Source organism: Phaethon aethereus (assembly GCF_964289735.1).
Source record: "Phaethon aethereus genome assembly, chromosome: 5".
Classification (NCBI taxonomy): Eukaryota; Metazoa; Chordata; class Aves; order Phaethontiformes; family Phaethontidae; genus Phaethon; species Phaethon aethereus.
The window spans coordinates 55,079,919-55,093,546 of NC_138579.1; positions in this window are offsets into that span (position 1 = coordinate 55,079,919).

Consider the following 13,628-nt stretch of genomic DNA (forward strand, 5'->3'; position numbering starts at 1 on the left):
TTGCCATAATTTCCGAAGTCTGGGGGAGCATCGTGCTCTGAGCCCCCAGTGCCTGTGCAGTTCACGCAACCCTTAAAGCCAGCTGTGCTGAGATGCATCGCTGCTGCTTTCTATGCTGGCAATCTTATAGGGAAATAAAAAAGAAGAAGCCAAGGAGGAAAATAAATGCCATTTTCAGTCCTGTTGTATGTTATGTCCGTAGGAATATATTGATCATTAATTTATAAAGATTAATAAGTTAGATAGTGCTATTACAAGCACTAGCAGTGCTGTAAGAACAATAAGCACATATATGAAGTATTGGGATTACAAGCAGCTTGTGAGATCCTATCGTCTGCAACTGTTTAAGCGTTGCCTAATAATTTGCTAGTCCTAGTGATTGCCTAATTGGTTTATTAACTGAGCTGTCTATAAATGGAACGTAAATGTAAATGTGATTCAGATTTTACTCCTTTTGCATCCTTGGCCCTTATTCTGCATGTAAATCTGCTTCGATTCCATCCCTTGTCCTTGATTTCCCTAGGGATTTCCTCCTAAGTGTTAATTGAAACACTGCGTGTGGGTTTGATGGGCAGAGGGGTACGTGCCCTTCAGATCACTTTTGGGAACCATCAGGTAAGAGTTACCCACATGAGGGCTGATCGCAACTGCACGAGGGAGTCTTCTGCAAGCCGCAACATCTTTTCCATCATAGTTTGTCTTTTACAATCCGAATGACAGAAGATGTGCTTACCCCGCTGAAACCCTCCTCTGCCTGTGCTGCAGGAGCTGTGGACCCGCAGCCAGCGCGACGTGTGCTCACTTGCAGCCGTTACAGAGCGGATCTTAAATAACGCGTTTGCTTAAATCGTTGCAAATGTTTCTCTGTTACTTCAGTTGGCATTCGAGCGAGTATTTCATTTTTTTCCATTTATTTTCTCTCCTGTGCTGCGAGGTGGGGGATCCTCAGCAGCCCCGGGACAGAAAGCAGAAGCAGGAGAGCAGAAAGGTGCACCAGAAGACGGGTCCTGCCGTTAAGCAAAAAGTACCACCCCAGGCACACACATTTCTCCCTGCTTCTTGCAACCTGAGCATCACTTATACTACCCTGTCTTGATCTTCTTGCACCCAAGTACTAAGCCTTAAGACACCTTTAAAGCACCCTGAAGTGTCCTGAAGCTTAGTTTCCATCTGGTTCTCCCGCTCCCGCGAGTTGATTCGGGGCTTGATCCAAAGCCGGCGGAAGGCAGCGAGGCTTTTGGCTGGCTCCGGTGGTACTTGTGACGGGCCCCCGGGGTGTTTCCTGGTGCCTGCACCTCGCAGGCGCGTTAGTCACTGCTCCTTGGCATCGCATAGCCTGTGATTAACATTTCCTTCCTACGCCAGTCCTTCAGACCGCCGCTTTGACTGACTTTTTGTTTTCCTCCTTCCCCCCTTCCCAGCCGAAGGGGAGAACAATTCCTGGAAAAGAAAAATGCTCTTTCCCCCGCGTTACCGAAACCTTCGCAGGGAGCTTCAGGGAGGAGAGAGGAGACTTTGCAGAACATATGGCTAAAAGTGTTTGGGGGTTTTCAGATGGTAAATGACCGATGAGGTCTCAAAGGGGTTTTATTTATAAATGATAGACTCCTGAGAGAGAAATAATTGCTGCTCTCCCAGGCGTAAAAAAGCAATTCACCTGACATAAAACCCAGGGATAAAATTAGCTAAATGAAAGCTAGATATGGCAACTGTATTAAGCTTTTTTCTCCCCCCCCTCCCCCCCCGCTGAATGGTGAATCATTTCAATTTTGTTTTCCCCTCCTTTCTTGGAAGGAGAAAGAAAAAGCCAAAGCCAAAGCAGTGCCTTGGGTCTGAAAGAACAGATGGTGCCCTGGGCGGCCCTCCGGAGCGCTCTGCGGCGTGCATTCCTCCACTCCGCCGCTCAGATAACTGAGTTATACAGCACACGACCATCTGGTGTATGACACATCTTGTGTCCCCCGGACAATGCCCCGGCCAACCTCTTCAGGGGAGAGGTTAGTTTCTAGGGTAACAGCAGCATGTGCAGCTCCAGGCCTTATTGAGATTCAGGGCTCCTCACTTGTCCCTATTCTTCTCCTCCCTATTGTTGTCACTTGAGCTTTTGCTGCTTGGTTACTCCGAGACTGACAATATCCATCAGTATTTTGTCCCCGGCCCAGAAACCATTGTCTTCAAATTTTGTTTCATTATTTATGTTTTCAATATCCAATGGTTGGCTGAAGCATCTGCTGTAGAGTGATAAGGCAAGTGCCTATTGAGGAGGACCGCGCCGCTGCCTGACAGTGATGGTTTGAATTTAGGCTGTGGTTGGACAAGCCTTTGCAAAAGTCAGGGTATCCGTGAAGCGCTGAGGTGACTTTATTTATCTGTCTGCTTTAGATTTTTTTTGGTGTTCGCGGCTTTTAATCCAGACCCAAGAAAACCTTAAAGCCTCCATAGATAAGTAAGCTCTTGAAGAAGTAGGTCTGCTCATTGACTGGAGGCCTCTGGATTTTTCCTTGCTGGGAACTATTTGAAAGAAAAAAAAAAAGGGGGGGGGGGGGTTTGGTTTCCTTTTGGATTTCTAATGGGTTTCTTCTGAAGTGGTTTTGTTTTTTGAGTGCTGATATTCTGCACTTATTTAAAGAGCCAAGATCTGGACTATAACCATGATCAAGCACAGGGACTATACATAGTACTCTGAAGTTCAATGTAATGAAGTTTATCAATGTAAATCAGATGATAGTTTAATCAGCAAACAGAAGTAGTAGACAGATGCTTTCTCCACCAATAAAAGACACATATTCCACCAAATCTTATACTCCGTTGCAGAACAATTATATTAGCAGTGTTACACTCCTCAGAGATCTGTAATTGTCACACAGCTAGCCAAAATCTCCCAAAATTCATCTTATATCTGCATGGAATAGGCTGTTCATTCAATGGAGTTGAAAGTACTTGTTTAAAAAATTAAAACATCAGGCATGAGGTTTAAATGAGTGTCAAAACCACACAATTAAGGAAATACCAGTGATGTCTAAGCACAAATATGCTGAACTGCAGGCCTAAGTGCTTTCCTCAGTCAAGGTATGAGTAACTGTAAAATATTGCATCATATCTCAGGTTAAGGTCAAGTATTAGAAAGCCGGTAATAACAGTTAAGAGAGGTTCTGTATCTATGTATCAAATAATATCATATATATATCTATGTTGACATTGTGGCAAGTTCTTTATAACGTTAAGTCCGATTCATTATTTTTACTCATTTATAACTTTCTGGGGATTTTATTGTCAAAGTAACACATGTAAAATATATATATACACAACCTAAAGGCAATTTTTAAAAAAGATTTGCCTAAAATGTTTCAGATTTACTATGAGGAAGGGAGGTAAAAAGTTTTAGGGTTTTCCCAGTATGAAGCAACCTTTGTTTTGTAGACCTCAGAGCCGGTGGCAGAAAATGACAATGCATGAGATACAACCCTGAGCCAAAAGACTGTTTTTAAATATTCTCATGAAATTCGGTTTCGATTTGCAGCATGTTTTGCCCTTGACCTGTTCATTAGGTGTGCCGTGGCAGTAAGTGTCATCACGTGCTTGAGATGGCATGTGATCATAGAAGTAGAGACCACGCTGGAGCGCGTATGCCAGAGGAGATAGAGCTGATCGTGGGCAAGGCTTGCTTTGCTTAGCTGTGTTTTGCTTGGCAGCTTTCAACAGCAAGGAGGAGGGGCTGGAAATATCCTTGCTTTGTTACAGACTTGGACAGAGTTCCTATTTTTCTATCTAACTAACTGTTGAAAGTTATCAGCAGTTTGCTCCACCAGAGCCTCCGCGTTACCTTTGTAGGCACAAAGCCCTCTGTTCTGGCCGACAAAGCGGGGCCAGCTGGGAAGGTACAGGCAAAGCACCTGGGCTTGTGGTGTTTGTGGGTGCGCAAGAAAGGTCCATACGCTGATGTCGCATAGATTGGAAACGGGGCCTCAGTTGTGCAGCCCTTCTGTCCCTCTTGCAGCCCTCCCTACCTCCCCTCTTCCAACCTCAGAGATGGGGGGCTGCAGCCCTGGCGTCCCTCAGCATCTCTCCAGCTCCAGAGCGTGAGAACAACTGAAAGTGACACAGGGCAGGCGGTCCCCTCCTGCAAAAGGTACTCTTGGTCTGAGAATAGTATCAGGCGAGGTATTTCTTTATAAATTGTGGAAGCTGCATGCCTTCAGCTGGAGTACTGTGTAGTAGTCTGGTTACTTGAGCTGGATGAGTCTTTCCTGAAGGAGGCATGGAGCAGCAGAAGGTTAACGAGGGTGGTCAGAGGAATTGCGAGCCTGTATTAGGAGTTTCTCTGTCTGACCTAGCAAACCAAAAGGCTAAGGCTGCTCTCCATAAATATATACAGGAAGGAGAAGTGCTGTTTTACCAAAAGGACAATGTTACCACAAGAACAAATATCTAAGTTGTCCATAAATGCATTCTTGAAGGTTTCTAAACATCAGAGAAGGGGCAACAGCACCCCGGTGTAAATATGGGGGTTCAAACTCCCAGCTTTAAGATGTCACTTGGTTAATTTGTGAAAGAGATCATAGGCTATGAATGCCTGCAAAGGCAAGGAACTGGTCCACGTGACTCAGGACTCAGGACTCCTGCTGCTCCAGGATTTCATAGGTTTTAAAGGCAGAAGAGGCCATTAGAGCATCTGGTCTGAACTTCTGTACGACACAGGCCATAGATCTCACCCAGTTACTCTTTGCTCAGAGCCCAGCGATATGTCTGACTTAAGTGTTATCTTACAGAAAGTCATTCAGTATTGCCATGAAGACACCAAGATCCACTCCTTTCCCTGAGGCTTATCACAGCCTTTATCCCTCTGCTATTAAAATGGACAGCTTTTCTTGTTTCGGTCTGAATTTGTTCACCAGCATCTTTGATTCTTACTAGGCTTTCCATAGACAAATTAAAAAGCCTTCTAGCATAGGAAATGATCCTGCCCTAGCAAAGACTACAATAAGCCTGGTCTGTGAGCAACGACTAAGGTAAATACACTAACAGACCCAGAAAGGTTGAGGTTTTTAGCCATTCCTTCTGTGCCGTACCCTCCATGTTTAGTCATCCTTCTGATCTTGTACTTGGTATTTTAGAAGCTTGTTTGAAGCGATAATATTGCCTCGGTGCCTTGTTGCAGCAGAATCACCCAGGTCTGCCTTGATGACTGTGGGATTTTGCACAATTCAGCGGTAAGTCTTTGGGACCCTTAAATACTCTTCATGTGCATTGTGGGGCGGAGGAAAGGGTGGGGGAGGTAGAAAAGCAGATACTGCAGTATCTCTGGACGTGCCAGCTGCCCAGGTTATCCGCAGGCAGTGACCAGAGGACCTCAGTTCCCATGGCTGTCAGCCCGTATCTACAGCAGCACCAAGTGTATTTGAAATTATTTTTAAAATACTTAGGAAAGGAAAATATGCCAGACAATAAGATACGGAGTTGGACTCCTGGATGAGGGTGGGTCTCTCTACATCTTTTTAAAGAAAGACAAAATGGGATCCCAGGTGCTTTCCTTTTTATTTTTTTCCACTGGCCAGGGCATAGTGCTGCCTAATGGGTGAGACTGGCCCTGCTTTCTTTCTGTATATGTTAGGGGAGGTTTCCTGTCCCGTACTGATCCAAGCTGTTTCAACAAGTGTCAGTCAGACGGGCATAAGCTTCATCATCTGAGAAAGTGAGGAGAGTGTGTGTGGATGGATGGATGTGTGCGCGTGCAGTATCCATCAGGAGAGAAGGAAAAATTTATATATATATTATTGTTGATCATTATTTAGAGAAATGTGAAGCCACACAGGCAGAGGCACAAATGATACAAGCCGTATGGGAAGACATCACAGAACTCACTTCATTTCTAGAAAAAATTATCACCTGCAGACTCAGCCTAGAACGGTTTGTCCAAAGGAGCCACTTTTACTTCCCTTGTGGAAAAAATGAGCTGCCATTTTCTCGCCTCTCATAAACCCAGAGTGAGGAAGGTAAACCAGGCAGACACTGCATCTAGCAACATCCCTGCCTTTACTGCCCTGTCACTTCAGGGCAGCTAATTAGGAGCAAATGGAGGGAAAAGAGTTGTGATCATAAGGCTAAGTACAAGGGATCTCCACCTCTGAAAGCAAAGGCTGCTTATAGGAAAAATCTTAATTCAGGAGGGAATTACCATCTTTCCCATTTTATAGAGAGGAAGGACAAGCCCCAGAGGATAAAGCTTTGCTCAGTTACATGAAGAGGTCATCATTTTGCTGGGTTTGTACTAACAGACATCTCTGTACGGTATGAGGGCCACACTTGACCACGCTGCTGCGCCTTTGTCCAGACCTCCGAGACCCAGATGAAGCCAACCAGTCGTTCATAACATCTGCTTCTGTTGAGAGCACAGCAAATGGCTTTGCAGCAAAGAGGTTTCTCTTTGGAGGGATCACTCAAGTGTCAGAAAGGCAAATTAAATTAGGAAGCATAAAGCAGAGTGCCATGAGCAGAGGGCAGAATACACTGCTGTTCACGTGTGAAGCAGATCACTCGCTAGGAAGTCAAATATACTCAGTTTTTTTCAGGAACATCTGAATATTTTTATACTTAAAAAAATAATGGCACAGTCTGTTTAGAGGAAAGACCAAAACAAAACAAGTGGGTCCATGACACATGATGCAATTTTCATCTTAATACATTTTAGAGATAAGGACATGTTCAGAGAAAAACACAGTATTGCCGGTTCACGAGACTTACTTTCTAGTATCTTTGTGGGAACCAAATGAATTGCAAAACATCTGCAAGGTCCAAAGTGTCAATTATGCCTTTATGTTTGTGGAGGAAATGTCACATGATGGAGGCAGTCATTGGACATGGTCAATTGTAGGGTTTTATCCTCTGCTTAGCCTTAAAGCCTCGCTCAACAGTCGGGTTAGACAATGGCACTGTCAGCGCGGGAGATGGATCAGTTTGGCCACTCAGAGGAGTTGCTTATCAGCACAGAAAGTGTCCCCAGCCTCGGACAGCGCTGACATTTCGTTTGCAAAGCCTGGCTCAGGGCTGCTTTGAAAAGTCTGCTTCCAGATTTGCGCATCTAGAAGCAGCCAAACGAAAAACCAAACACAAAGCCCAGATATCAGCTAGGGTTTGCAAAAGGAATCATGCAAATAAAGTAGGTTTCCAAAGTTTCTCTTAGATCAGGTCTGTGTTTCTTCACCAGATTTCTTCAGTTTCTAAAAAAATGCCAGCTTTGCAGAAGCGTCCTACACATATAGAAGTAGGTTGTGCATCATTCAAGGAGCACAGGAGCTGCCAAACCAGAAGAATGGTTTTGAAAGGCCCATATGTGTGACTGCGAATGCCAAATATCTTCATTTTAATGGCTTGCATGTTACAGTTTATATTGAACACTTCAACAAGTCCCAACAATATTCTTTCCGGATTTGCAAACTTGTATTCCTTCTCCAGGAAACTTTTAAATCCAGCAACATTTGTAATATACAATTTGTGTGTGTTTTACTGCAGTCAACCTCTGCAGCAGAACAGCACCTATAGACTGTAAAATTGCACAGCAATGCCACTGGCACCCTTTCCAGCTGCACTTCAGGCTGGGGTCCGATCTCCAGTTCCCACCATCTTTCACCGCTCTCTAGCCAACGCTAGCAGTGTGCCAGATGGCACGCTTAGGTCCTTCAAAGCCCACACAGATGCTATCGCAACCTGCGTGCAACACTAATCTGTAAGAGGGGAGCCGTGGGTGACGTTTTTGTGGCAGCTAATGAAGGATGTTTCTGCAGACCATCAGAGAATGTTCCAAAACTTGATAGTTTCTCCAGAGTCCTGTTTCTAGGTTTGTGGAAAGGAAACTCCAACAGCCTGAACTACATTCAGCCTTGTCACCTCCACAGCTGCAACCAGCACCCTCTTGCTCTTTAGTTACGCATCGTCTTTTGCAGACTATTGGCACTGGCAAGCGCTGTTGGACTTGATACAGCTCCCCTCACATCAAGGGAGGTTTGGATTGGGCTTGTAATCATTATTATATTTAATTATTATATTATTGCATCACTGTGGATGCTCTTGTAAAGTCTGACATCTGTGTGACTGGGCGAACATGTCTGGATTCACTCCGAGCGGCTGTCCCACCAAGCGAGATGCCATTCGCAAGATGCAAGCCAGGCTGGATAAGAGAACGAGCAGCAAATGGAGGAAAGGGGGGGGCGGGGGGAGGAAATGTTTGATAACTAGTAAATAATTCTTTATGACTATGTGCGCTTCTGCAGCCGGACTATGGTATTGTTGGTATCGACGCTGTGTAACACAGCCTTATAAACTAGAGGGAAAACACAGGAGCTAAAATATGTCGTTTGCAAACAGTCTGGTGCATCCTTTGGGGTTTTTTTGTCCCTCTTTAGGCATTGAGTGATCTCCACATCATACCAGTCCAAGGGCGCATACGTGGCACCTCCCAGCAGTACTGTGAGCCCACAATAATACCAAAATTAATGATGCCGAGGCCAATCATAACACCAGGATTACCCAACAAACAAGCCCTGGGCTTCACCGCGTGCTGCATGCCCCAACAGTCCCTGCTCAACCACCTGGACCTCCTCCTGCTGCTCACCCGGGTGCCAATACTGCAAAACCGTGCAGCTCTCCGGGAAACCGGAGGAGAGTAGGCCGAGTAAGTCACTGGATTTTGTATCCAAACCGCTGGCAGAGATTGTAAATTATTTTATTCTTTCTTTTCTTCTCAACCTTGCAGAAATGCTCTTGCAGAATTTTGTTTCTGCCAGACCAAAAGAAAGCCAGGAAGCCCGGTACAGAGTTGGAGACCAATTTGTCGCAGTTGTATGCGGGGCCTGGATTACAACACGTCCGGAAACAGCGCTGGCTGGTGTGGAAACGCAGCCAAGGCAGGGCATTCGCTTCAGAATAACTCTTTATCTCAACGTAGAAACATGGGTCGTGGCACTCCAGGTGTACGATGCAGGCAAAGAGACAAAGGAGCAGAACGTGAGATGCGCCGAACAAGTTTCTTCAACTGCTTTAAGAAAGCGTGCAGCCAAACCTGTGAACTACACAGTAAGGATTAAATCTGTTCTGAATTGTAGAAGCCTTCGCATCGTTTTAGCTTAGGTTTCTGTATTTAATGCAGCTATGTTTACCAATGCAGGTTCGGATGGAGTTTGGGGGAGATGCTACCTGCAGCAGGAGTTCAGGTCCCTGCGGCGGCAGCAGCAGTCCTCCTCCCGCACCCTCCCGCCCTTGGCCTGCAGAGGCTCTGGAGTCCTCGTTCTGTCTAAAATACTGGCCAAAAGCCTGGCTTTAATTAAGATAGATAGCCAAAAAATGAGAAGAATGACAGTTTTGCTCAGGTTGTGGCTAGCTGTCGTAACCAGCAAGTTACAACAAGGTAACCCATAAACCTAAAGAAGAAAAACAACAGAAAAAGGGATGGGGTTTGCTCTGTTGTTGGGGAGTAAGTTGCCTAGTAACCAAAACGAAGGTATTTACTTAAAGTTGATGGGTAAGCCTGCCAATACAGGTATTCCAGGAAAGGATGGAGTTTGTTTCACAATTCCAGGAACAAAAAGGATTTTTACGAAGTGAGCAGACTCGCATCACGTGCGCTGTGAGATAAACCCACTGGACAGATCTGAAATGCAGCATGGCTTACATCGACATGAGTTTGGCTCCACGTTTTGTAGGGGAGAGCTATACAAGACCGTTCTAAAATTACTTGAAGAGATGGTTCCTGGAAACTGTTTTTAACCTGAATTTTAGGGTAGCAATTTCACTGTGACAATGAAGCTTGTGTAAGTAAGAGCTCTGCAGAGGGGAACATTTAATATGTAAAACCCAGTAGCCGATGGTGAAGGGATCAGGGTCCAGCCTGCAAAAACCTCTCTGCAGAAAAACAGTAATTGCCAGGAGGTGTCAGACTGCTGTCCATCATCTCTGCAGTAGACAATGACTTATATTTAGGAAAAGAAATCATACAAAACCCTCCAGTTCCTAACTGGAGAATAAGCTACACATAAGAATTTCTTATTTCTGTGTTCTTTAATGTCCTTTCACAGGTTTAGAAGAATTATCTGCCTACTGAACTATACCTTAAAACAGAAGTGTCCAGTCACTCCTCTTCTAAGCTCTTGTCATCAGAAAAAGAGCACAAGAAAGTGTTTTAAGGACCAATACCGTTTTGGGTTTTTGAGAAGTTGCTGAGTAACCAACTGATAGGGGTAGGATTCCTTCAAAGCCAGTTGTGCACGGGAAAACACACGTTTATCAGGAGAACGATTTGTATATCTTCAAAACGTTATGCGGCGAGGTTAGCAAGTGCTAACAGATAAAGAGAAGGACTATCCAGAGGGTGGTTTCCTCTGAACTTATTCTGAGAGTATTTGTGGCACTTCCAGCTTTACCCTGCCTTAAAGGTTAGGAGAGAAAGCTGCGGAACATGTTGGTAGCTCCTGTTAGATAACATGCTGCCTGCAAAACGAAAAGGGCTGTTTCTCCTCCAGCTGCCTTGTGCCTCCTCTCCGACACATTCACTGCTCATAGGTAAAATAAAAAGGCATCTTCTACGCTCGTCACAATGAGGATTCACCAAGATGGCACAAATGTACTGTTCGTCCAAGCCTCATGTACCTGCTGCTGGAGTCGGTAAAAATACGGTAAGGGGATGCAGCAGGAGCTGAGCCAGGCTCAGCGTTCTTCTGGTTACACAGACTGTAGGGTGAAGCTTGATGTCTCCCAGGAAACCCACCTGCCACTCCACATCGCTGCTAGATACCACTTGAAATGTAATGATATTTAGGCTACAACCAGGGAAGACATAGCTGCTTAGAATGAGCAACGTCAAGGTGGCCATTACTTGTGACCAGTGATTTTGTTGGTGACTTCTTTTCTGAGAGTCACAGCTTCGGATGTCACAGGAGGACATGAGAGGCTTCTGTCTTTTGTTACAAAAAGTAGCTTCTTAGCTCTCTATTTTTGGGGGGGGGTGGAATGGCAAGTGTGATCAGCTTGCAAAGCATCCCGAAAGCCAGCAAAAACTGTTTTGTATGCGCCTGGCACGTAATTGGCTTCAGCTTGCAGCCTCTGCGCGCTGCTGTGCCCTTTGCTAGATCCAGGATGCTCACAGCTGTGGGATGGCCAGCAATCTGAGAAGCAGCGATAGCCCCGTGAATAAAGCTCCCCTTCTCCCTGCTGATCCCCTGCTGACCCTGCTTACCTAATTCCCTCTTCAGGGAGCCTTGGAAAAGACCATGTCAGACCATGTCCTAGGTGAGTAGCAGTGCTACTAAGCTGTTCCCAAGGAGGATGGAGGGACATCTGTCGGGGGGGGGGGGGGGGGGGGGATGTTATTGTTTTAATCTTTCTCTATTTACCTATATAGAGACTATAAAACACCTCGTGGCTCCTTTTTCTGATAACCACAGCAAGGGGAGTTTCACTGGTATTTTCCTTTGGGTGTATTTTGGAGTTGTTAGCTAAGCAGGTTTGTCCCTAGTTAAGAAGCCTACTCCATGCTGGTTTATCAGCAAAAATCAAGAGCAGAAGGCATGCACTGAGCTGTAATTAGAAAAGCGCTGTCATCTCTGATGTTATCCCCAGATGTCCATCTAGTTTTTAACCGGGCATACGGTAGAGGGGAACCGTGCAATACGCCGTTTGGCAGGAACTCAAACGCTGCGAGCTGCTACTGACGGGGAAACACCTCAGGTGTTAGGAGGGTCTCAGCAGTTGCTCAGCTGAGGGTGGCTGTCCTCTAGGAAAGAGCCAAGGCAGATCAGATTGGGCCAGTTCTTTTAGAGCTGCCTCCTTGGCAATGCAATGACTTGGTCTTCAGTCTCTCTGATTATAACCTGTGTTCTCCAGCTCTGGGCTCCCTGCTCCGCTGGGGCTGCCGCCTCTTCCACAGGCCCATTCACTGCAATTCCCTTTGCTTATTTCTCCTCCCTTTCCGTATTCAACAGCACAAAACCAAGTTAAGGCAAGCTTTCCATATGTAATCAGCAATGTTTGGTCCCTGTGTTTCAATGAACCTACTCTGAACCCTCTTGAAGATGTTTTTTTGGCAAGAACAAAGTACTGGAGAGCTGAAAATAGTGACCAGTTGAGATCCCCCACCATGAGGCACGCAAGTTTTCCAAACACTGTCACAATCTTGCCCTTCAGCCCTTCACTGCTTTGATGAAAACTTTTTTCTTTACACTCCTAGTGTTGGCCTCACTAGTTGTCTTACTTTTTTTTAGATCTTAATATGTTTATACAAGTAGCTTTTGTTACAACTGGAGCTTTATCTCCCCTGTTTGAGTACTCCCATCCCTCCCCACCCCCCACCCTGCATTTGCCAGTCTGGGTTTCTGTACATTTTGTACCTCTTCCTTTTAATAAATACTTCTCTTAAAAATATCACATTTGGTTTTGTATAACGGTAGATTTTGCTCCTGGAACAACTCTGCCACCTCTCTTTGGCCAAATTACACGTACATCAGTTATTTTTAATGAAACATTACCTAACATGACAATTACAGTTTTTAAAATCTATCCAAAAATCAACCTTTAAATGCTTTAATTTTACCATCACTCACCTGGCTATTGTGGAAAAGCATTATCCTCATTTTAAGATCACTTCAGGTGTTTTCTTTGTGCAATGAAATTAAAACGGTACATACTCATTTAAAAAAAGTCATCAAGGTTACTCATTATGCTCACTATCACTAGAGATTTAAACGTGCCACATACTCTGTGGCCAATTAAAACACGGGCTGCTCTGTGATTTCTGTTCTAATTGCAGCAGTCAGATTGGAGTCTGGGTTTGGAGGAGTTTGGGATGGGTGGAACAGGTGGGAAGTGGGATGGCAACAAGGGCAAAAATTTCTCCATTTATTCCTGCACAAAATACAGGACTACATTTCAGTGAAATACAAACAAAATTTTAAGAAACCAAAACTTCCAGCCCTACCACGTGGATAAACGTCTTGAATATCAAATGAGTCCAAAGGGTTTTTTTTTATTGCCTCTTTGGTCTGAGAAGACAGACAAAACTGTCAAGGTTTTGAAAGTGTGCCTGAGGATCTCAAATGGTAATTTTAAAGTTGAGGCAATTTGCCTCCTTTATCTCAAAAACGGGGTAATTCTGAAATGCTGCATTGAAAAGGTAATATTAAATATTAACTTTTCCAGTGCCAAACATCTTGGTCAAAAAGTCCAGCTGTTGTGAGAACAGGGATGGTATGAACATTTACATTTTCCCACTCCAGTGTCATTAGCTGGCATCTCGTAGTGGTTGTTAAGATCAGCTGCATTAAGCTCAGCACAGGTGCTGGAGTTGTATCTCAGTGAGGTTGAGCAAGTGACTTGAACTCTGGTGGGTGGCTTCAGAATCACAGAATCATTAAGGTTGGAAAAGACCTCAAAGATCACCAAGTCCAACCATCAGCCCAACACCACCAAGCCTACTAAACCATGTCCTGAACTGCCACATTCACATGTTTTTTGAATACTTCCAGTGATGGTGACCTTACCACCTCCCTGGGCAGCCTGTTCCAATGTTTAACCACTCTCTCAGTAATGAAATTTTTCCTAGTATCTAGTCTAAACCTCCCCTGGAACAACTTGAGTCTGTTTCT